The following is a 21690-nucleotide window of genomic DNA, read 5'->3' on the forward strand; positions in this document are numbered from 1 at the left end:
TGTACTGTTGCATCAGTCATCATAAGTTTTTAAAACTTTCTGTTTTTTTCTTCTTCTTTTAAATGTCCTGTCCACATTATCACTGCTGATCATGATGACTGTGTGCTCTATGTCTTGCATTAAGGGGCAGGATGTAAACTTACTCATATTGAATAATTGATGCTTATAGCACAGGGAGATGGAAAAGCGGTATGACAGCTGTATCTAATGGTAGATGGCTACTAGTTGAGGGTTTCCGTCCGACACATCACCTCCGCGTCTTTCACCTGACGTATGACATGTTTCAACGCGAGCTGCTTTCACACTGAATGCCGTTTTTATTGCCATCATATTTCCTATCGCCGTGTTCTGCTACTTGAGCAGCTTTAATACATATCTGCCTCCAAACGCGGCATCCGCTGCGCTCCCCGCATCCAAACGCCTTCATTAGGTCGCATTTGTCCGTTTACGATGCACATCAGTGCGCCGTATTTCATGTTCCGTCTTATTTATCGTGGCAGCGCGCTGAGGAGGCTCACACGACGCCGAGTCGTCAGTGTTGGGGTGCACGTCTTCCCCCACATTTGTCCTTGGTAGTGCCACAGTCTGCTGGCTTGTTTTTTTTGTAGTTGAATGCTACATGGCTTTTACGCACGGGCTTTATTGCTTTTACGCATTAACTTGCCCCCAATGTTGGAGCACCCTTGATTGTTTGCGTGTAAATAGTTAATGATTTGGCTCTTAACAGAACACGTTTGATGGCATTTGATCATACAGGTGTTGAGTAACAAGTACCCCTGACTGTGTTTTTGATCCATGGCACATGAAAACAGTTACAGTGGGCTCCTGGCTTCTTTTTTTTTCTCTCAGACCCTCCAGTTACAGACGGATCCAGCTGCTTGATCACAGCTGCTTTGATTCCTGTTGTTTGGCGAATCCAGCGACAGAGTTTGATCGTCCTCGTCTTGTGCTTCTTGTGCTTTTATCACCACTGTTTTCCTGGTGCGAGGGTGTGTGAATGCATACCTGTAGGTGCACATGCAAAAAACCAGACAGTCAGCAGACACCTGCAGTGGCCGGTTCATGGCATCACACCGAAAGAAAAAGCTGAATATCTGCGAGCAAAAACACAAATCACCGCACACTCAGCAGTGCATACAGTGCTTAACGGAGTTAAAGACATTAGCTGCACACACACCTCTTCTGGCACCAGGTATAGATCCACACACCCAGATTCGGTTCCCTCCAAAGGAAGGGGAAAGTGATGGACAGATAGTCTGGTTCAGGCCACCTGATCCGCCTCTCCGGACTTGGGATCAGGCAGGAAGTGCTCCTCTGTCACTCTCACCCCAATTGATTTCTCACCATCCCACCTCTTTCTGCCCCTACTCACAGCCCACAGTGGGGCAGCTCTTTGCAGCATGTCCAGATGTTGCACGAGAGCGAGACAGCTTCAGTGTTTGGATCGTAAACAGAAGTGGTGCCCAATCTTGCAGCATTGCTTTACATTGGATTCGAGCTACTGTACCTGCTGCTTAGCCGCCAGAATGCTTGTATATTATGTAATGTACAGTTTCGCAGCACATCCGCTGGTTACAGTGGCCAAGATCTCATGAATCATAGAAAAAGTATGGCTCATTTAGTGTAATGGCTGCAGATGGTGGTGCTTGTGACGCCACGTTGGGGGGTTAGGCAGAGTACGGAGCAGGTAGTTGGTGGGATTCATTTCAGTGGCTGCACAACACCGGCTCTATTTGTGGGTGAACGCAGCCCCATTTCTCTCCGGCGGTCTGATATGCCAGCACTATACGTCAAACAGCGTTGTGACCCAGATCGCTCGCTCTTTTCTAAAAGTATCCCGTCCGACGTGGGCAGAACCTTTTTGGTCTTTTTCGGCCGTGAGAGATGCAAATTATACGTGGAGAGAGAAGACGGAGAGGATGGAGAGAGAGGGAGGGAGAGAGGGAGGCGAGGACAGACAAAAAAATGAGATGCTGATGTGGAAATACAATGAGACAGATGAGAGGGAGACAGAGGGAAGAAGAGGGAGACGAGAGGAAATAGAGGGAGACAGGAGGAGAGACATTACTCTAATGATTTAAGGGGGTTTTGTTTGTGTGGCTGTGATGTAACGCATCAGCAATCAATGTTTTGATCAGAGCGTTCGACACACATGCGGAGCTTTTTTTCCTTCTCCCTTTTTAAAAAAAAAAAAAATCTCACCCCCCCCTCCCCTCTTTGCACATGATCGTGTGAGGCTCGCTCGTGGATCTACCGTAGTGGCACACACACATGTACAAACACACACATGCTGGTGTCTGTGCTGGATTTTCTGCTGCAGTAGACACGGGAGAGAGGAGGGGGGGAGAGCGCTGGAGGAAGAGAAAAGAGGTGGAGGAGGTGGAGAGAGAGGGGGTGGGCGGGGTGGGAGTGAGAGGGATAGACGGATCGAGGGGAAATGGAGAAGGGGTGAGATAGTTGGAGAGGAATTGAGGGGAGAGAGGGAGACGGAGAGGGAGGAAGAGGGGTTTTGAGACAAACAGGGAGGAGGTGACAGCCACGGAGAGAGACAGGGAGATGTTGCATGGTGGGGGTAGGGGACCCTCGTCTTTGCATCTTCGATTATCTGTGGAGGCTCGAGTCATCCAATCTTCCTACCCGGGCCCTTTTGTGTGCCTATTGATTGATAATCAATTGATTATCTTCTGTATTGTCTGTTTTTTTAAAGCCGTTTTCTTTTTTCCTCTGTCACCTTAAAATCTGACAACGCTTACAGAGTCTGTAGGATGACTGTTTGGCAAAATTTATGGATGTATACGTCTCTGTTCGATGAGGTGTTACGCCATATCATTTGCATCTGATTTCTTTATTGATCGGTGCCCGCCGACATAGATCTTGCAGTGCAGCCAAGACGACATGGAGCTGCTATATCACGTTTGACAGAATTTGATCCGGGCCACCTTTGTTTGAGTTTTTATTCAAGCTCACTGTTTTAAATGCCAATCTGCTCCAGTTACAACAATCCTAACTGAATAACCAAGCACTGATGAACTGTGGTTATTGTTATTGATCCTGAGGTAATCTAATTTCATGTAATTGCTTGTCATTTAGCGGGGTGAATATTTGGTGTTAAACTGAGATGAAGGAGATGATGTTTTTAGGGTCGGGCTGCAACTCACGAGTGTTTTCATTGTCGGCTAATCTCTCGACAGTTTCTTGATTAATCGATTAGTTCTTTGCTCTGTTGTGAAATGGCGAAAAATGTTTATAAATGTTTACAAACATGCAACGATGACCACAACCCAAAGCTTTTCAGTTTACTGTCTCAGAGAAATAAACAAACCAGAAAATATTAACATTTAAGAAGCTGGAAGCAGAGATTGATGAGGGGACCTTTTGGAAAAGTGAAACGTACAGATATATAAGGAAAAAAGCTTTATCGGGGATGAAATGTCTGGATAAAGGAGGTCAAACTGAGTGAATTACACCTACTGTACAGTAGAGGGGCACTGTGTAGTTTTGGAGAAAGAGAGAAATTCAAACTCAGAATTTTAATATTTACAATAGCAATGAGGTAATAATACAAACTCAGAATTTTATCTCTTCCATAACTGAGTAAACAAGCTGTTCTCCGAGGAAAATAAGGTCCCCAGAACACTGTTTGAAGCTAGAAAGGTGGCAGGGTCCACCAAATATAAACAAATTAAATCAGTATGAAATTGTGTTGTTTGTTTTTTGTTTTTTTTAGGCATGAAGGCATGAAAAATCAGTCAATGAAGATCTTTCTCTTCCGATTAAGATTTCTTCCCCAAAACTACATAGTTCTCCTTTAACAAATAGTAAATAATAAATATTAGATGCAGAATTTCTAAAAACTGCTTTCTTTTTTTTTAAAATAAGTGCTTTATGTATGAAATCCACTTCTGACTATCTGAATGTTGTCCTGTACTGTAGTCCCACAGCTGTGTTTTGGTCACTTCCACCAGAAGGGCACAGTTGTCTCCATCAGAAATCTCCTGACAAAGCACCATTTGTAGCTCAGCATGTACAAGATGCCCCTTTGCCCCCCTCCAAAATTGGACTTTGTGTGCCCCTTATTTGATTCGCTTTTTCGGGGGGAGCGGTGCTATGTCCGGAGGGTCCCCCCTTCTCCCCGAAGGTCATGTCTTGTGGTTCACTGTTCGCTTTTTCCACAGCGTTCAGTGCTGGAGCGCACAATGCTGTCATAGATAGAAATCTATTTCTGACTATCTGAATGTTGTCCTGTACCGTAGTCCGACAGATTCAGCTGTGTTTTGGTCACTTCCAGTTTCGCATCAGAAGGGCACAGTTGTCTCCATCAGAAATCTCCTGACAAAGCACCGTTTGTAGCTCAGCATGTACAAGATGCCCCTTTGCCCCCTCCGAAAGGGGACTTTGTGTGCCCGTATTTTCGGGGGGAGCGGTACTATGTCCGGAGGGCTCCCCCTTCTCCCTGAAGGTCATGTCTTGTGGTTCATTGTTTGCTATTCTTTTTTCCACAGCGTTCAGTGCTGCAGCGCACAATGCTGTCATAGATAGAAATCCACTTCTGACTATCTGAATGTTGTCCTGCACTGAGGTCCCACAGATTCAGCTGTGTTTTGGTCGCTTCCACCAGAAGGGCACAGTTGTCTCCATCAGAAATCTCCTGACAAAGCACCGTTTGTAGCTCAGCATGTACAAGATGCCCCTTTGCACCCTCCAAAATCGGACTTCGTGTGCCCCTTATTTGATTCGCTTTTTCGGGGGGAGCGGTGCTATGTCCGGAGGGTCCCCCCTTCTCCCCGAAGGTCATGTCTTGTAGTTCATTGTTCGCTTTTTCCACAGCGTTCAGTGCTGGAGCGCACAATGCTGTCATAGATAGAAATCTATTTCTGACTATCTGAATGTTGTCCTGTACCGTAGTCCGACAGATTCAGCTGTGTTTTGGTCACTTCCAGTTTCGCATCAGAAGGGCACAGTTGTCTCCATCAGAAATCTCCTGACAAAGCACCGTTTGTAGCTCAGCATGTACAAGATGCCCCTTTGCCCCCTCCAAAAGGGGACTTTGTGTGCCCGTATTTTCGGGGGGAGCGGTACTATGTCCGGAGGGTCCCCCTTTCTCCTGAAGGTCATGTCTTGTGGTTCATTGTTTGCTATTCTTTTTTCCACAGCGTTCAGTGCTGGAGCGCACAATGCTGTCATAGATAGAAATCCACTTCTGACTATCTGAATGTTGTCCTGCACTGAGGTCCCACAGATTCAGCTGTGTTTTGGTCGCTTCCACCAGAAGGGCACAGTTGTCTCCATCAGAAATCTCCTGACAAAGCACCGTTTATAGCTCAGCATGTACAAGATGCCCCTTTGCCCCCTCCAAAATCGGACTTTGTGTGCCCCTTATTTGATTCGCTTTTTCGGGGGGAGCGGTGCTATGTCCGGAGGGTCCCCCCTTCTCCCCGAAGGTCATGTCTTGTGGTTCATTGTTCGCTTTTTCCACAGCGTTCAGTGCTGCAGCGCACATTGCTGTCATAGATAGAAATCTATTTCTGACTATCTGAATGTTGTCCTGTACCGTAGTCTGACAGATTCAGCTGTGTTTTGGTCACTTCCAGTTTCGCATCAGAAGGGCACAGTTGTCTCCATCAGAAATCTCCTGACAAAGCACCGTTTGTAGCTCAGCATGTACAAGATGCCCCTTTGCCCCCTCCAAAATCGGACTTTGTGTGCCCGTATTTTCGGGGGGAGCGGTGGTATGTCCGGAGGGCTCCCCCTTCTCCCTGAAGGTCATGTCTTGTGGTTCATTGTTTGCTTTTTCCACAGTGTTCAGTGCTGGAGCGCACAATGCTGTCATAGACACAAATGTGACCTGCCGCCGCACCGGACAGCCTCAGAACAGGTCGTCTCCGGGTAGAAAATCCCTGTGGTGGACAGAAAATAAAAAAAGATGTATTGATAGGCGTTAGTGTATATATAGGTACGGTGTTGGGTGGAAAAGAAGATCGCCTAGGGCAGGTTTTGGGCGACACAGGGGAGAAGACCTTGTGACAGAAACGATGAGTTCTTTGTGGGTTTAGAAAGACAAAGTGATGGGGACAGTGTTGGTAAGGTCTTACATTTAATTTTCAACAAAGCATGTTGTCCTCCACCGGCATCAGACACTCGTTTTTATTATATACTAGGTCACTTCTAATTCTGAATAGCCTTGTGAGATTTTTTTGCACTAGTTTTGTTTGCCCCCGGAGCTTAACGGGAACAGTGGTGAAGGTTTTGGTCAGGTATGGGCCAATCACAGCAAACCCTGGACCCTACCTCGCCTTATTCCTCTGTTATTTGTTGTGTGTGTCCATGAAGCTCCAGGGACAGTCAACATCACAGCCGCCACCATTATCTGTACCTGCATCTCACCTTAAAACTGCAACAAAGACATGCTTCTCCTGAGTGTACCAACATCCTGTTTAGAACCTCAAAACTGTGTCCCGGTGTGAAATCGAGACGAATTTTCACTACTTTAATGTCGTTCTTTTGTGAACCGAAAGGTCTTAGCAGCGTTGAATTAAACCTTTACGTTCAGCTGTGGGGTTTGGTGCTTCGAGTTGTTTCCATCCAAACCCCCGACCCCGCTGTAAGGCCTATTTCCCACTTCCATTCTTGTTCCTCTCCCTGTGGGCTGCAGCTGAAAATAGCAAAGAGAGGGGAAAGGAGGCCTTAATTTCATTCGCTGGTGGCAAATCTATTCCTCCATTACTGGTGAGAGGATAACCCCTTTGTGCTTGTATGACCATTCTGCGCACAAGCAATGCCCGTAACCAAGCCAAACCTGTCTTGACAGAGAAAAAGGGATGGAGGACGTTATTCTAAGGTGCTCACAGAGTTTATTAAGGCAAACTGTTCTCCTCAAGCGTGATAATTAGTCAGCCTGCCTTTCCTGTGCCTGCAGTTGGTAAATGTATCGTGTTCAGTTTCAATTTTCCCTGACAAGGTTTTGTACCGCAGGCCCTCTCGTGTTGTGATCGCATCCTCGGAAGTCACGGCCCCTCTGTTTGCTGCCTTGTAACTTGAGCGCTGTCTGTTGGTGATACTTTACTGGATAGATGCTCAATGTCCCATAACAAGGACAGAGACACGAGCCGTGTGTTAAGTAAGTGAGAGGCACTTTAAAGGGGTAAAAAGGGCAGAGTTTGATTTAGATTTTTTTTAGCAGGTTCGGTCTGCTGTCACGATCGAGTTTAAGCTCGTGGTGGAGCGGAAAAAGAAATGCAGTCCCTGTGTTTAGACGTATTCCTCCCAAGTCACTAGTGTTAGTCTGGTATGTTAGTTATACATATTGTTGAGTTGTGTGCTCACATTATCCCAAATGTTTCCAACAATTTTCAAACCCAGACAAATCCGTAGTTTTACTCAAGGCGACGTTGTGTTTCATTTGGTTGCCTGTTGCTTTGACTTCAGTTTAAACACCATATGATACGTCGTGAGGATGGAAGCCGGTGAACATCACTTAACGTAACTTGAATAAAACTGGAATAAATGATCATCTGTGAACGTCTTTCTGAGCATTTGTTCACAAAGACCTCAGACTACATCTTTTATTTCCCATTGATTTGATTATTACATACTGTGCGTTTGAATGTCAGATAAAACATCTTGGGAAATATGAATACCTGCTTTCTTGCTGAGAGTGAGATGAGAGAATTGACACCACTTTTACATCTGAACAGTAAAAATGTAGCTACATATTTAGCTGCACAGAGGTTAGCACAAAGACTGGAAACAGGGCAGAACAGCTGACTGACTGAAATATAGAGGTTGAAAACAAGAATTTGCCATTTTGTGAAGGTTATGCTCCAGACCATTTTGTGGCCGGGTAAAGACACTCCCTGGAGACAGAGGCAAGAAAAAGTGTTTGTTTTTTCTCCAGATTAAACAAAAGAGATAAAAAATGTTAATTAGTGAGCTGGAGAGGTGCTTGCTAGATGGTTTCGATGCTTTAAAGCAGACCTAAGCTAGCTGTTTCCGCTGCTGACTCCAGCTTCATATTTACCGTACAGACATGAGAGTGGTATCGATCCTCTCCTCTCGCTCTTGGCAAGAAAGGGAGTTTTCCAAAACGTCAACCCCTTGCTGTAAGTATCATGTTACATGTCAGACAGAAGCGTTTCACATGTTGCGATGGTTATGCTGCAAAACTTGCTGTCCTTTCACTCCAAATACCTTTCTTCTTCTCTTGATGTCCTCCTCAGCCATCTCCCTCCTCCTCCTCCTCTTCCTCCCCGGGTCCATTTAGCCATGTTGGTTAAGTGCTGAATCAGTGCTCCACACACCACCGTACGGACAGTCAATTAGTTGGAACTTGTGGTAAACCCTGGATGCTTTGCTCTCGTGCTCTGGGATCGAAATGATTCAGGGCACTGGCATGGCTGAAAGCTCGCACGGTGCCAGAGCCGATTACAATGGTGGGAGTCTGAATTCTCTAAATGGGGCAAATCTTGTCAAATCACACGAGAGAGCAGTGTATTGTGTACTACCACACAGACCGCCACGCGCATAAGCACATGTAAACAAACAAGTCCGCCGTGCACGAATACCGACGGAGAGGAAATCGTCGTGATTGTGTTCTGAATGAAGTCCTTTCACTGCATCAAGGCAGTCAATTATTCATCAGCACATACTGTAACTTAAGTCATGATGTGGTATAGAAACACATTTACCCAATCAATTGCAGCATGCATCTTACATTTGACCCGCTCCAAACACCTGGCTTCACATAAATCACTCTCAGCACACTCACCTTTACACACTGGCCCGTACTCTGTAAGTGTAGCTGCCCATAAACCATTCTGCCGAGCATTCACACTCACAGCACACATAAATCACTTCTTTGACACGCCTCCACATGTAACCCTGGAGATCACTTTCTCACGTGTGAATGTCGCAAATACATGCGTTTAACAAAGACGTACACCGCCAGACTGAGGGTTGATTAGCTGAGAGGTGACAAAACAAACAAACAGGAGTTGTTTAAGGGCAGAAAACAAAAACAATATTTTCCGTTATTGGTTATTGTGTAATTTTTTTGACTTGTCAGTTGGCAGGGGCAAACATGATACCTTCAGATATTTAATTTTAAATAATATTAAACCAAATAATAAAATTATATAATAAATTACTCTTACATTCTTGATTTAGTATTACAATTTTACAGTTAAATCATTTGCATTTTGTTTTTGTCTTTTAAATAAAATGTTAGAAAAACAAGAACTAAATGTGTGAGTACTTCTAACCTCATCTTTACAGGGCCTGCAATCAAGGATTATCTTTTTATTGGGAATTAATAAACAGATTATTTTCCTCGATAAATGGTCCAATACGTTGGTATTTTTGCTTAATGTGATTTCATTTCTTAAAGTATCTTTAAAAACTTCATATTCCTAAAATGTGTACCACCAAACTTTAAAGTTTATGGAAGCCAATGAAGTCTCAGATTGTGTGAGAAATAACTAAAAAAACAAAAACAGAATAGAAACATTTGGACATGTTGTGATGTCCTAGATTATCATAAAATTCGTCACACACCTTAAATCTGAGCGATCGAAGTTTAAAGGCCGTGTAAGTCATTAAAACACGTTGATATCATTATTGTGGGCAACTGCAAACTGGCTGCGGGAGAGATGTTGTTTGAAGTCTGTTGTCACAGGGTAAACCATTTTGTCTAAATGTGTTATATTTCTTAAACCCTAAGGTGACGTCATCAATTTGCTAATTTTGTTTGAAAAACCTGCAAATATGAAGTCAACTGTCACATAACAGAAGGAGTAAAAATCACTTGAACAATAAATTGGTTGTGAAAATAGTTCCTGCTGATCAACTGATCCTTTCATCGACTAATTACTTTAGCTTTAGCCTATAAATTGGCAGAAAATGGGGAAAAATGTGGCCCAAGCCCAAAGGATTCAATTAACTATGATAGAAGACTATGAAAACCGTCAAATCTGCACATTTAAGGGGGTGAAACCAGATACATTTTTGTATATTTGCCTAAAGAATGATTTAAAGGAGTAACTGATTAACGAATATACTGATCAAAACACACACAACTAACCTGCTGATGGTCACCATGTTGTTGTTAAAGAACCTGTCTAACCGCTTCGTGAGCGTCTATGCATGGTTGCCCACATGTCGTTACCCTGTGGCACTTAAACAGTCAAACTGTATCCCTGCTCACTCCTTTGGAAAATGACATTGGAGGGCGTCATTCCTGTGTGACCATCTGTTTCCTTGTGATTGTCCCTCCTGTCCAAGTGGCAGCAGAGTGGAGGCACAGCGAATGACTACTTTAAATGGAAACGTGATCTAGAGAAGTGTGTAACAGTCGGCTTTGGGAGTGGATTTGGGTGGATATGTATCAGAATGTCCCGTCGAGGTTTGTCGAGATCGGGACATTCTCTCAAAATTTTGTCGTTTCAATTTTTTTTTAGCTTGACAGAGAAAGGTTGATACATGTAGTCCCATGACGTTTCCTTTTCTGTTTTATGATGGAGCTGTGAGGTAGATTGAGGACAGTTACTGATGCACAGAGGGACAAAGGCAGCGGGAGAAAGGACGGAGGGCGTTTAGAGGAGGAGGAGGAGGCATGAAGGCAGTCTGTCATCGCAGCTATTAGGAGAGGGACAGCTTTGCCAAACTTGCTTTCGAACAATACAAGCAGGAGAGGACGGGATGGATGGAGAAAGGGGTGAGGAAGGGAGGAAAAAGGGAGGATCGGCTGAGAAAGAGGGGGGCTGCGTCGCAAGGACAAATGCACATCGTATGCTGCAGTAATCTGGGACGAATACAAAGCAGAGGAGAGGGAACGGACGCGTGTACAGTTCACTCACCTGCACACAGTATTTGTTTGTCTTCAGGAATGTTTGACTGCAGTGGGAATTAAAAAGAAAGGACCTGAACGCTGCAGAGCCGATACGCCACTCTGACGTGTCGAGTGGAGAGCAGTGTGTGTGTGTGTGTGTGTGTGTGTAGGAGAGCTTAAAGATTCAACTGTAGCATGTCAAGGAGTTGAGTCATTCAGGGAATGTCTGAAACAGAAGTCTGCATTGTGATTGAAATTTTACCAGGATCACTTCCAAGAGCGCTGACCTCAGAGAGTCCGTGATTCTCGCTCTCAGAAAATAAAGTATGCCCACGGATTACCCAGAGCAGAAGCTAATTATATCTAAGTTCAGCACCACCTCTCTCCAACCTCCATCGCTCCTCCTCCTTCATCTGCTCTCGCATTCAAAATGTTTGATGGGCCAAACGCACACGTGTGAGACTCTTATAGCATGTTTGCAGGAATGCAGTCACATGCAACACATTACATCCCTCCTCTCTGCCGGTCCCCGCATCCACTTCCACCGGTCCCACCCTCTTCCACGCCTCACCTATCATGCCCTTCATTATCCCGCAGTGTCCCGTGTTGGGTGACCCCTAGCAGGGGCTCCCAATCTTCCGCTTTAACTGCCTGTCATGGCTCGGACGCCGACATCCTCCACCCACGTCGATCGCATTTCCCTTGAGATGAGACACGGCTGCGGTTCCTCTGGGACGGAAAGAAATAGGGGTAGATAGGGTCACATGAATTTGATATGTTGCCTGATTTTCAGTCTAATATTATCAGCTGTCATGGATCCCCTCTTTGACATAAGATGAGGGACCACCTCATCAGTGCACCTTGAAATCTAGACTTTTCTGAACTGGTAGAACCTCTGTGCAACGTTACTGCAGTACAAAGAGGAGGATGCCTAAAATTTCACCAAAATGATTCCTTAATTCATTGATAGATGACGTGAACAATAGATATAGTTTATTATCAAATACAATTCCCAACATTAGTTGATAACAGCTTAAATTTGAAGATTTGTGTGCATTTCTTTATTGTATATCATCTTAATTAGAATACCTTTAAACCTTCAATAAGTGTAGCAACAGCTAAAAACAATACTATTGGTTTTTAAGTTGACAAAGTCATTAGCAAACAGCGGCCTATTGACACATAAGGTGCTGCATTAGCATTCATTTGAAGTGTGTTTGTGTCCACCTAATGATTAAGACCAATATTTACTCTCCGTTAGGCTCTGCTTTTGGTCCACACCGACTCCTGAGAAAAATATCTAGTGCTTTAGCAGCTTAATGCGCCGCCATGATCACCAGCCAATCACAAACTTTGTCTTTTTGTCATTTGGTGCTGTGCAGGTAAGAAATGGCTGGTTTATCAAAGCCGTTTCTTTTGGTCTAAACAGCTGTTTCTTTAGCTGTAAACGATGCTAATGAGAGCAGTAAGAGTGAACCAAAACAGTAAAGTGGCAGGCCAAAACAATCGGCTGAAAGAAGCCGAAATGGTCTTTCAACCTCGAGGGAACTGAAGAGTCAGGTAGCAATTCTCTTCACTATAAGAGAACTAGAGCTGCAACGATTAGCACATCAATTAATAAGTCGATTGAAAGAAAATGAGTTGCCAAATGAGTTAATGAGATACCAAATTCAATGTCTTCGCCATTTGTGAAAGAAAGTGAAGAGTTAATGTGTTTAGGGCTGTTCGTTGGATAAAAAAGGCAATATGAAGATGTCACTTTGGGGCTCTGGGAAGTTGTGACGAGCATTTTTCACAATCTTTTCACATTTTATAGACTAAACTTTAGCAAATGACGTTAGACGTTAAAACACTCCTTCACAATTTTTCACAATATGTAATTGTAATTGTTAGCTGCAGCCCTAAAGGGAACCCCTTTCACATGCAAGTAGTCGTGTGAACCATCGCTGATATAAAAATGTTTGTTAAAACTGCTTAAAATCTGTTTCAGAAAAATGAAAGCAACTGACAATCGCATTCTTAAATTAAAGTGCAGTCGGTTGCGCTCCATGTGGTGTTGACTGTATTTAGTAGACGTAATGCAAAAATGATGGTCTGTATCCGGTAACAGTGCTTAACATTCTTAGTCACATTTCATGGCCCATGCCAGCGTAACTTAACCTCACATGAGGAAGCCTTGAGGTTGAGGGTCATAAACGGCTAAAAGCCACTGAAGTAATTCATAATTTAACATGAAGAAAAAATGCAACGCTGGAAAAAAAATGAAAGGCATCTATTTTGTACTGTTCTCTCTCTCTCTCTCTCTGTACATCTCTCTCCGCCTTTCCACTCAGTTTTTACTGCCCGTCCATTTCACACGCCATGTCCCTGAAGGGAACTCTCTCTCTCTCTTTTGACATTTCAGTTGTTCTCTTTGTCTTGTTGAAGAGTGTTTGACTGTTAGGTTTAGGTTGTTTTTTCCTGTAATCTCAGAAGAAAGTAGCAAAAAACCTTCAATTATTTGGCAGCTTTTCTCAGAGTATAGCAGTGAAGATGATGATGGTGCAAGTGAAGGCGATTCCTGTAAGCCACCCAAGGTTACACTCGCACTGCAGGCTAAGTGGCTACTTTGGAAGTCTTTGAGTGATGGCCACAGTCGTTCACCTAAGATAATAGATTAATCACCCGATCCCGGTCCGAAACCATTGCTGTGGTTGCCCTTCAGGAGAATACTCTGTATTTCACATCGTTTAAATGTTCATTTTTCATGCCTCATTCATGTGCAGATTTCACACCATCCTTCAATGTCTTCTTATCATTGCTGACTCTGCAGCAGTGGTCGCCCATTTGATTTGCCCTCTGGGACAGACTCCCCATCCTTCTGTCCTTCCAGGATGCTGTTCATCATACTAATGCTGATCAAACATCACCATCAGCGCACGTGGAACAAAAGCACTGTTAACAGGAAGCAAAAGCCTTTATTTGTCTCCGTATTTCTGCCAAGGTCGCTCGCCCTCGACCTCAGAAATGTTAATCTTTCACGGAGCAATCAGACGGACCAAAACGATCGCAATCTTGCTCCTCTACATTCAGCCCTTTACGCCAGCTGTAGGAGCAGTATTTGGCTTAGTCCTGTCCTTGGTGCCTGAAAGCAGAGGCTAACGCAGTGGTTGTCATGGTGACAGAGAGCCAGGCAGGGCTGTGGTAATACTGTAATGATAAAGCTCTTCTGGATGGTGCCGCAGTAAACACAGCGCCACTAGGGTCCCGTTAAGGAAGAGCGCAGCGCACCGCCGTGCATGCAAAAACGCCTGTAGGGCTAATATCAGCCCCGACAATCTCTCCTTGGTTATATCACTTACATTCGTGCTCTCCCAACACCTCCTCCTTTCTTCTTCCTCCCTATCTCTTTGTTGCACCCTCACTCTCCGGTGCCCTGCTCTCTCCCCTTGATTGGCGAGATTCACGTCATTGTCTACTCTCCTCCGCTCATCTTTTCATCTCCCTTCACTCCATTCCTTCACTCTCTCCTCTCCATTCATCCATCGAAACACAATCAACGCTCTCTATCATCAACTTCCTTTCACAGTCTCTCTCTCTCTCTCTCTCTCTCGTGCTCTTTCTCATCTGCTCCTCTCTCTCACTTTCTCTCTCCTCATCTCTGACTCCCGCTCTTTTAAATTTATGTTGATGATCTTTCCAAATCTAATTTCAGTCTAGAGAGCGAGGGAGACTCTATTGGGCCTTGAAGGTCATCGGGCTGCAGGTGTCACACATGGTAGCTTTACTGTAGGGAATTCAACGCATTAAGCTGCACACCAACGCTACAGCGTTCCTCTGAATCGTGTGTGTATTCGGAGCGTTCACACACGCACACACACACGTACATGTTTACTCCATGTTGCAGCGAGGAGAGGGACGGAGGGAGAAAGTGCCCGAGGAGATAAATAAGTGTGAAGTGACAGAACGCTACTCCTCCTTTTATCATCTTCCTCCACCTCTTTCTTTCTCTCCGTCTCTCCGCTCGCCCCTCTCCACCGCCTCAATGCAGTGCTCGTGTAGCTACCGCTCACTATCTGCGATCAGCGAGTGTGCACACACACCTCCCGTGCCCATGGGCTGTTTGTCTCGCTCACATTCTGAGTCATGTCCGCACACACTCGCACACTTATGCCAGGCGTTTACGCCAACGCATGTATACAGAGGCACATGTAGTGTACACAAAGACTCACACACACCTGTGTGCTACATGCAGGTCTGATGAATAGTTTTTAAGATATAATATGAAACTTTTCCGCTTTAAAATGTCTAAAAAAGACCTTTGTTATATATTTTGTTGAGCTTTGTCCAAATAAACCAAATATTTACAACAATGTACAACCAAGAGAAATTTGTGCATTTCATATAGTTGCTTGTTGCTATATCTTTCAGGAAAACATCAGATTATACATCAGAGAGAGTGAGGAAGGATATGCTGATATGCAGATATCAGCATATCTGTGAAGGGCCAGTACCGTTCTCGCTCTAACCGCAAACATGACTAAACATAACATCATTAAAACTTTAATACGTTACCTTGTCTGAGTCATGTAGAGAGGTTTTTTATCGGCAGTGGGGTTTGTTTTACAACAGCAACTGCTGTAAGGCCTGGGCCATTTAGGCCTTCAAATAATATCCAAGACTATATTCGGATTATTTGCAATCTCCTCAAAAGCACTCAATAAATGAGCAACAAAATCAAAGATCACAATGTTTTCGACCAAATATCTCTATATTGATATTGCAACGATACTGTAGTGGTTATAGGGACTGTTGACAATTTCACAAAATATTAACATAATGAGGTTTTTTATGAAGATTTTGTATATAAAGTTATAAAATCATCAGTAATAGGGACGTTAATGATTCATGATTAATTGATTAATCGCAGAAATCGCTTAAAAAAAGTATTTACCAAGTGATGGGCACAGTTACATCATAAAGTATCTTGTTTCACATTACAAACACCTTTTATTGTTACCTATCTATGTCCTTCAAGTGTTTGTATTTGTTGGTATGTTCATATTGTCTATATGTATATGCACAAGTTTGGTGAGTAAAGGTAAAATTACCAATACTTGCTTATCAAATATATCTAAAGAATATGCAAAATACTGGTATGAGAAAACGTATTTAATTAAAATACAAGTAATTTGTCATTTTAAAATACAAATAGCCATCCTGCACAAACTAATATGATTACATGAGTCATTTAGTAGCCTCAGTATGGGTTGGATTTTGTTGGGACAGGTGTTGAATAGCAAAAACACAGGAGCGCTGCAGTTAAATTAAAGTCATTATTTTGTGTTATTTAGTGTATCATTTAAGTAACTTGGTGTTTACTTTATTTGTTCATTTCACTCCTAATAACGCCTTTGCTGATTTTGCATTGAACATAGATTAAGACCAATGATTGATTGTTAAGGCAGCTGAGTATCAATCATAGAAACTGCTTAAAATTTGTATCCCTAATCAGTTATTTGGATGTAATGACTATGTGGTTAAAGTACAACAGTCTGGTTAGTTCAGAAAATTACATCACTTTACGGTAATACAGCCTTTAAAACAACACCTAAGCCATATCACGATAACAATACAACATATTACCCAGCCCCATGTTCGAGCCGCTGGAGTGCTTCTCTCTCACTCCTCACACCCAACAACAGATCTGAGCCTGACATGCTGCTGCTGCATATTTAAAGAGGACTGGCTGCTGTGATGGATTGATCAATATTGATTTGATGTTCAGATCTACAGTGTAATCCACTGTGCTCTGCCATCTTGAAATACTGTATGATTTAATTACTGCAACCATGAATGAGCCTTTGTTTAATCAGCAGCAATATTGTACTGTGGCTTTTAACTATTGCGTGGCTCAATTAATTACAGCACAGTAGAATAGGTTAAAGCTGCACTTAGCATGCTACCATGTTACCGTGCGACCCGGTGTTAATTTCTCCTCAGACCTGCACGTGTTATGATTTCCATGAAAAGGCTCATCGGTGAGTCTTCCCTCACCGACGAGTCTCAGGTTGTGAGATTGAAACACAGGCGTCTTATTTCCCTCGTGCGCTAGATTTCCCACCCGACACCGAAGTTTAATTTAGAGAAAGTGGGCGAATCTGCAAATCAGGAGAGGCTTGGCAGTTGAATCACAAACCTCTGGTGCCTTCTCTGTATTCATACTGTACCGGCGAGACGAGAAAAGACAGAATGCTTAGAAAATATTGTTTTGGTGTGGGAGTATGTTAATTCAGGAATGTCTGAGTAAAAAATGATACAATGGTCTGGATGAGATCTGATCAAAACTGTAGTGTTTATATATTTATTTCGTTTATTTAGTGTTTTGAGGGGCATATCAATAGCGGATTTGTGTTTTCTCTTTTATTTATTTTAGTTTTCTTTTTACTTTCTATTACCTGGAGCTTTCTTGGTTGCAAGATCAAGAGGATGAGTATTATTTTGCAGCAGGAAACAAAAAAACTAACAACTATTGCATACATGCTGGGCTCAGTGACACATTCAACGACCACTTCATGAGATACATCTTTACAATGTCATTTAATCCAATACAGCAGTTCTGCCATAAATTCTACTTTAAAAGATCTTTGATTGTTTAAGTTTTTCTTGACACTGTCAGAAAGGTATGTTTTTTTTTTTCTTTTTTTGTCCGATTACTGCTAAATCAATCTAAAAATGCACTTGGCTCTGATGCTGTTGTCACTACTCACATCACAAGTAACAGCCTATCAACACTGAATAATCTCAATCTGCAAAGTAACTAGTTATTAAAGTAATCAAATATATGTAGTGGAGTGGTATTATAAAGTAGCAGAAAATGGGAATTTTCAGTAATATCTGATAATTGTACTGAAGTTGTACTTGAGTAAATTGTACATCACTGGTTATTCTAAACTTTGACACTAAGGTTTTTACTTCTACTGCAAATGTATATCTGTTCCAATTATCAGTTATTGGCCTCCCTGAGGACTAGTAATTGGTATCGGTAATGGCCCTGATAAAACCATATTGATCGTAGAAACACCTCTTAATATGATGCAGCCCAGTTTAAGACCTCTACAAACTACAACCTCAATAACAAACGTGGTTAAATGAACACCTCAAAGTTGAGCATTATTACATTAGTAAAGGCAGAATTCAGGGCAGTGCTGGTGTATTTGATTGCATTACAGTGAGTGTATTTCAAACTGCTCTGTTTACCAAGTATTTTTCAGTAAATGATGAGCCTTATGAACGATCTGCGGAGCTACATTTGGTGAAAAATGAACATTGTTTTGACAGTATCTATTATGTGGTCTATTTAAAGTGTCAGCTTAGCCAAAACAAGTGGAGAAATTTGGCAAACCAACATTTCTCCACCGTAGCTGTTTGAGTCCATCACATTGCCTGCAACCTCTTCTGTGTTGGGACCTTACAACGGTGTTGAGTGTCATTAGATGGCTGTATTTGACATTATATTACATCTTGAGTCCTCATTTTGATGTTCTGTTGACAAGATTCATGTATTTTCCATTTTCTAACATGTAGGAAAAATAAGACAAAGCTCCCTTTGTCCCTCTGGTTGACAGAAGTTGCTTTCATGGCTCAGGCCTGTCATTTACAATTAGCCTTCAGTCTTCTGAGAGCTTTTCCTCTTTTTCTGTTCTTCTCTCTGTCGCTCTCTTTTCTTCGTGCTTTCTGTCCTCTTCCTTGTCTTTTTAAAAGTCTTCTCCTCGCACGACACAGTCACATCACTTCGGGATCACCGGAACGAAGAGCTACCTCAGCTTATTGTAGCAAAGCTTAGCTCAGGATACTTTTGGCAGCGTTGGCTCACTATTTTGGCATTCGGTCCTCACCTCCTCTCACTTTCATCGTGCTCTGTCCTTTCTTCTGGATTGCTTCAACTTCTTCCTTCTGTGCTTCTCTACGCATGGATCCACATCGTCTGGTCTCCCTCCCACCTGTCCGCCCCCTCCTGTGTCTCCACCTGCGTAGCCTACATAGAAGATACAATGTTGCTGCAGTTTTGCCACTACTTTCTGTTGTATACTGTATGAGTGTGTAATGATCGCATTCGTCAGGTCTTGAAGCACTGCAGCGCGAGGAAAAAACTCACTTTGCGGACGGATCTCGCGCGTTTCAGCCTCATTTCCTCAGTCTAGCAGTTACAATATTACCAACATCATTAATGTCGTCGTAGGGAGGAATGGCAACAATGACATAAAAATACAAGCGCATAAAACTTCAGGGCAAAATTCTCCTCGTTGCCCTGATTTGCCCATGTGAAGGTTTTCTGCTGCTCAGCCAATGAGGGAGCATCCTGAGCGGGTCCCGCTGGTGCTATCCTGCCTCCCTGGGACACGGGAGCTGGTATGGGGGTAGAGGTAGGAGAGTGATTGAGAACCTCTGTGTGTGTGTGTGTGTTTTTCACGATACAGAGGGGGAGAGCACTGCAGCAATCTGAGAAAGTAGGTCAGACACCGACTAGCGAGAAACATAGCTGTGGAGAAAAGAGGTAGCGAGAAGAGATGGAGAAGGAGAGGAAAAAAGGCCGGAGAGAGAGCGTGTGTGCATAGAGGGGGGTTGGTTGGGTAGAGGGGTTGGGAGAATGACAAAAGATAGAAAACCTGGAACAAACGCGATAATCTAAATCGTCAAACTACGAGAGTGTATCCTTAAAAAACATCACGTCTGACGCAAAATAACCTCCTATCGTTACCATCGTTGCAAATTGAACAACTCAAACTACAGATTGGATGTTGACTTCTACTACATCAATGACTTTCCTGGAAGGTCACTGCTTTGGCTAAATGGTTGTCAGCTAATCTCCTCAATAAATACGGCGGCTCAGTCTTAAGTCCTCTGCTTAGTCTGTTTCCGTCATGAAGGCACTTGGAGAAAATATGTGTAGGCTCTCATCCAATTTCCAATTCAAAGAAAAGCTGGGCGAGAGAAGCGAGACCTTTCAAGAAAAATAACTGAAACTTGTTCCCTCCGTTTGCTTAGTTATAAGGCCGCCTCTTATAAGTATGTTGCACTTGATATTGCATAAGTGCATAATGTCGAAAAATACATGGTCACACGCACAATACACTGAGGGCACTCAGGCTTCTTATATATATGGGCTCCACTCAAGTATGAATTACCTTTCTCTTTGGCTCTTCAGGCCATGTCTGTGTTTTATTATTTATTTGGTAAAGCACAAAGTATACTGCATCTATAAATACACTGCAGGGCTTGTAGGAATGCATCGCAACAAGGAAAGATGTGCAGTGGCCACGCACACACTGGTGTTGTCACGCCACTGTCATTGATTCAGTGACAACTGAATGGGCTACAGTAGGATAAGAAGCTTGGGTACATATACGGGAAGCTTGCAGATCACACAGATGGCCAATGTTAGGAAAATTGCCTTTGAGGGTTGAAAAAGCTAAAATAAACTCATTGAGAAAACAACAGATCTCTGCGGTGGAACACTGTTATACCTTGGCTTATTTTTTGCTTTCTGTCCAAGAAATTTACCCCGTGGACAAAGTGAAGAACCAAACATGGAGCTGTAAGACATTGTAGTATAGAGAGGATGCCACTTATAGAAAGGCTACTTGAACAATACCTCCAGTATGTGGAAGGAGATAAAGGCTTGACTATGGATGTCTTTGTAAAGGACTCGGGTCAGATTTTCCGTGACAGTTCCAATGATGTGACTTCATGAACATTCTCGAGTGCTTCGTCCACTTGCACAAACAGGGGAATCTGTTATTGCACCATTTTACACCAATATAAGCGCGTGTATGCAGGTTTTTTAAATGTACAGTATTGAAGACAAAAGCCAGTTGTTTGTGGGTGTTAGGATTTTTTTTTGTCCAGTGTGAAAGAGCTTTCAGAAGACCAGGATGCACACTGCATTTGTGCAGTTGATTTATATACAGCCTTAATATTATGGATCGATCTATAAGTTTGATTCCAACTGGAAGCAGAAGAACAACAAGAAAAAGTCCATAAAACCTTTTCATCAAAATTTTAAGTCTAATTAGAACAGGCAACGCTAAATGACGTGATGATGAAGTGATGGGTAGCGCTACTCGTAGCACCTGCAACATAGTCGGACCATTGAGTCCAATGAAGGGGCAGGAGGTTTTTTTCTCTGAGCTACTGGCTTTCTAAATATTAAAAATAATTTCAAAATAACTGATATAAGTGTTTGGTTGCAGGGTCTGACATCATTCTCTACAGCTGTAAACACATATATGTTTGCTGGAAGACTGCAGTTCAGTTTAACAGTTGCACTAAACTAATGTTTTGACACTTATAACACGGAACAGGCAGTGAGCTGTGGGATTGAAGTGTGGGATTACTCACTTGTTTACGCAGCCATAGCCCACAGATTATCAGTTAATTATTGATCAGCTTTTCTGTCTTTTTATGTGCCACAAATGAGTTAGAAGTTTCATTTTCAACCAGTTTTCCTTTTCTCTGTTTTGGATTCAGGATTGCAGGAACACATTGTAATTTTCTCTCCTTTACTTAGGAATTTTTCTCTATATGTCTTGTCGTCAGTGGTTTTGAGGACCCTACAGGGTCAGACTATTTTGCTAGTAAGAGGCTGAGTCTCAGGTTTACCTATCCAAACCCTAAAAGTGTGTGACCGGTTTATTTTTTATTTGTTTTAAATGAGTATGTTTTAAATCCAATCTTAGCATATTAACAATGAAAAACAAAACCTTTTGTTTTGAACAAAATAATAGTCTGACAATATAGGTTGAGTACTATTAATAATTTAATCAATTTATAATCTCTGTAAGTCATCATTTCCTGAGGGCGTATGATATGACATGATACTGACAGCA

The 21690-nt window shown here is 42.8% G+C and overlaps 1 pseudogene across 1 annotated transcript in view; it reads left to right on the top strand.

Annotated features, from left to right (window-relative positions):
• The window catches only part of LOC311249981 (voltage-gated potassium channel KCNC1-like), a 54251-nt pseudogene that overhangs the window by 8336 nt on the left and 24225 nt on the right, over positions 1-21690 (top strand). The gene's annotated exons all lie outside the window — the stretch shown is intronic.

Source organism: Pagrus pagrus (genome assembly GCF_965226575.1).
Source record: "Pagrus pagrus genome assembly, chromosome: 21".
Taxonomy (NCBI): Eukaryota; Metazoa; Chordata; class Actinopteri; order Spariformes; family Sparidae; genus Pagrus; species Pagrus pagrus.